This window comes from Cibotium barometz, chromosome 3 (assembly GCF_041138505.1).
Source record: "Cibotium barometz isolate CiBa-2024 chromosome 3, ASM4113850v1, whole genome shotgun sequence".
NCBI classification, from domain to species: Eukaryota; Viridiplantae; Streptophyta; class Polypodiopsida; order Cyatheales; family Cibotiaceae; genus Cibotium; species Cibotium barometz.
The window spans coordinates 6,815,685-6,819,778 of record NC_141048.1 but is presented as its reverse complement, the minus strand read 5'-3'; the positions used below and the strand labels follow the sequence as shown (position 1 = coordinate 6,819,778).

At 40.9% G+C, this 4,094-nt stretch overlaps 1 long non-coding RNA gene across 1 annotated transcript; it reads left to right on the top strand.

Moving 5' to 3' along the window:
* Positions 1 to 793: 793 nt before the first annotated feature.
* LOC147639651 (uncharacterized) lies at positions 794 to 3,811 on the top strand. Its single transcript, XR_015261773.1, has 4 exons — positions 794 to 1,707; positions 2,201 to 2,263; positions 2,655 to 2,720; positions 3,213 to 3,811. It is a non-coding gene; the product is annotated as an uncharacterized LOC147639651 (long non-coding RNA).
* The last annotated feature ends 283 nt before the right edge of the window (positions 3,812 to 4,094 follow it).

Sequence of the window (4,094 nt, the reverse complement as noted above, 5' to 3'; positions counted from 1 at the left end):
AAAAGATGTGATTAGATGAGAATGGGAATACTTATGAAATGAATGTGGATTGATGTGGATTAATGTGGGTAATGTGGATTGATGTGGATGGATGTATGGATAATGTGGATTGACGTATGGATTGATGTGGATGGATGTATGGAAGATGTAGATGGATGTGTGGATAATGTGGATTGATGTGGATTAATGCGAATGGATGTATGGATGAAGTGGATTGGTGTAGATGATGTGGATGGATGTGTGGATGGTGCGGATTGATGTGTGGATGATGCGATTGGATGTGATTTAATGTGGGAATGATGTGATGTGATAGGGATCGATGAAAAAAAAATTTATGAGAAGATGAGAAAAGATGGGGACTAATGTGAAAGGATGTGGAGTGATGAGAAAAAATAGAAATATTGTTGGAACTGTATGAAAAATCTGTTTTTAAATGATTGTTTTATGTCAAGAATGCTGGGGAAGCATTTTGACCGTCTTGTGAATGAGGTCGTGGAGACCTATCTGTTAAAGTTGCAACTGCTGTGACGGAGAGTCAACGGAGGACGTCTCGCATAGTAAGGTCGGCTGAGGTCTTGACTAGCCTCGATTTGATTTAAATGGTGAGCTTCCGGTATAGTGAATGAGGGACCAAGGAAGCGGCTTATGAGTGAAGTGTTAGGTGACCTGCGAAGGATCCTAGAGAGTGCTGACCATACGGAGTAAGAGTTGTTTTCTGAATTCGGGCATGGATCTGGTTGATTGACCTTGTTGGTCCTCAACGGATGAGTTCGTGGCTCTTTTATATGGATCCGTTGGTTGATCTTGCTGATCTTCAACAGAGATTCTATTTTTGATATGTGAATATATTGCCGGTTACTATGAGCTAGGAACTATCGAAAAGGTCCTTGAGTGGACAGGTGGTGAGCGTTCTGGTTGTCAATGATGCCATAGGGACATCGATGAAGGAATGATTGGAAATAAGGATTCAACCGGAGATTTTGAGGATTATGATCAGTGACACAATGGTTTCATTAAAAGATTATTTTTAGAAGATGCTGATTCTGTGAAAAAGGTAATTTCATATTGGGTGTGTAAGTGGTGTGACTAGTTTTAAGTTTGCATGAATATCCGCCGAGGGGGCCTGGGAACTCTTTTCCCTGGTACCCGGGACAAAATCTAACGAAATTCTTAATTGGATCCCATCACTACAGTGGTTGGGCGGTTGGCTAACCCACGGGACTGATGCTAGATGGGGTTAGGCTCGACTGATGGATCCCTAAAATGAGACTCAATTCTATTATGGTACGATAGATGAAGTAAATCCCGGATAAAAATTGTTCTATGGAAAAGAATCAATGGCTGTGCCTCTCAATGAGGAAAAAAGCGTTGGTCTCTATGATCCAAGTGGTGCAATCTTTTCCTTGATTTGACTTTGATACTACGGGTTTGGTTAGATCACTTCAGTTAGTTAAGGCTTTTGACTACGTTGTTAGAGAAAAATTTATCCTGGAGGAATCGCCCGTGCTTTCCAAGTAAGGGAAGTTTTTTCGGGTTTGCGGTTTTGGAAGAACCGATGGATTAGTCTCTTGTCCGAATATCCGTGGTGGGCGAGGATCCGAGTGTGGGACCTACCCCGTGCAAGAAGTGCTACTTCTGTTGCTAGCACCTCTGAATTCGTTGCGCGGTGGGGACATGGATCTTACAATACGACTTCTCAAAGAAGAGGTAAGGCCTCTTTTTTTATTTTTTATATATGCTTCTTCTTTTTGTGTTTTGCACCCTTGGGTGCCAGGGATTAGGGTTAGGTTATGCATAGGCTTATTCATAGCCCTTATGCGTAGGGTTATGCATAAGGATTATGCATAGCCCTTATGCATAACCCTTTATGTGTAACCCTATTACATAACCCTACGCATAAGAGGGATATGCATAACCCTATGCATATAGGCTTATGCTATAGCCCTTATGCGTATAAGCTTATGCGTAGTCCTTATGCATATGGTTATACATAGCTCTTATGCATATGATTACGCATAAGGCTTATGCATAGCCCTTATGCATATGATTACGCATAAGGCTTATGCATAAAGGTTATGCATAGCCCTTATGAAATAGGGTTTAGGGTTTATGTAAAGGTTATGCATAGCCCTTATGAAATAGGGTTTATGTAAAGGCTTAGGGTTTAGTATTTAGGCTTATGATTCTTCTCTTTTTGTAGGTTTATAAACGCCTTGAACTATCAAGCCTTTAGGTTACCAGACTCATACTTCTCAAAGAAGAGGTAAGCTCTCTTTTTTTATATTTTATATATGCTTCTTCTTTTTGTTTTTTTCCACCCTTGGGTGACGGGGATTAAGGTTACATTATGCATATCCCTTATTCATAGAGTTATGCATAGCCCTTATGCATATGGTTATGCAATAGGGTTACGCATAGCCCTTATGCATAACCCTTTATGCATATAGGCTTATGCAATAGTCCTTAAGCATATAGGCTTATGTATAGTCCTTATGCATAGAGTTATGCATAGCCTTTATGCATAGCCCTTATGCATAGGATTACGCATAAGGCTTATACATGGGGTTATGCATAGCCCTTATGCAATAGGGTTTAGGCTTTATGTAAAGGCTTAGGGTTTAGTATTCAGGCTCATGCTTCTTCTCTTTTTGTAGGTTTATAAACACCTCGAACTATCAAACGTTTAGGCTACCAGACTTATACGGCTTCTCAAAGAAAAGGTAACCCCTCTTTTTTCATTTTTTATATATAATTCTTCTTTTTGTGTTTTTGCACCCTTGGGTGCTGGGGAGTAGGGCTAGGTTATGCATAGCCATTATGCATAAAGGTTATGCATAGCCTTTATGCATAGGGTTATGCATAGCCCTTATGCGTAGGAGTTATGCATAGCCCTTATGTTATGTGTAGGGTTATGCATAGCCCTTATTGCATAGGGTTATGCAATAGTATTATGCATAAGGGTTATGCATAGCCCTTATGCATAACACTTTATGTATATAGGCTTATCCAATAGCCCTTATGTGTATAGGCTTATGCATAGTCCTTATGCATAGGTTCATGCATAACCCTTATGCATGGCCTTTATACATATAGGCTTATGCATAAGCCCTTATGCAATAGGCTTATGCATATGACCTTACGCATAAGCCCTTATGATACATGTTGTCTTTTTTGTTTAAGCTTTAAACATTCTTCTTCTTTTGTTTGTGTAGACCATGGATCATACACCTGGCGACACGCCCGCATATAGCCCCAACCTCTCCACCTTACCTACACCAAAAGTGATGTCCCCAGAGTAATTCCACAATTTCATGTCGCAGATGAGCCCTGAGCAAAGGGCTATGGCACAAGTCTTTGTTGGGGGAGGTGCTAGCACTTCTGCATAGCCATTACAACCCACCACTACATAGGCCATGCCCTTGTATACTCCACACCATGTCACACAAACCCCGCCCATGGCTCGCTCGACTAATAGTCATCCATGAACATTTTAGGGTTGGCTCACGGCGTGAACCGTTTTGAACCAGTTCACGGCGTGAACATTTTTGGATCAGTTTATGGCGTGAACTTTTTTAAACTATGAATGTGTAAGATTGATACCTTCTATTTTTTCCTTCATGCTTAGTCATTCAAACATGTATTAAATGAGTGAATGATACCCAGTTTACCTTGTATCCATTGTGCAACAAATGGATACCTTCATCTTTTATTGCCATGAAAACCAAGGTGACACCTTGGCACTTCTGGGTAAGTGTTGCTGTGGGCGTTTTAGCTCCGTGTGGTGGGAGTTTTTACTTCTTCCTTCCACCCAACTGAAGTGGTCCATAATATTTTTTGAGTTTGCTTCCATTGACGTAACCCTCCATCTATATGCTGTCAATTGTCTCAATTCTAACTGACCCTTGAGGTGTGATCTTAGACACACGAAAGGGTCCTAGGCCTCTGTATTTGACTTTCTTTTTCCTGATGCTTCGTACGCCATACATGAGGACAAGGTCTCCCGTTTCCAGTTCTTTTTGTTTCAAATTTTTGTCAAACCAATGCTTCCTGCGTAGTTTCTCGACCATGAGTCCATGCGATGCTATTAGCTTGGT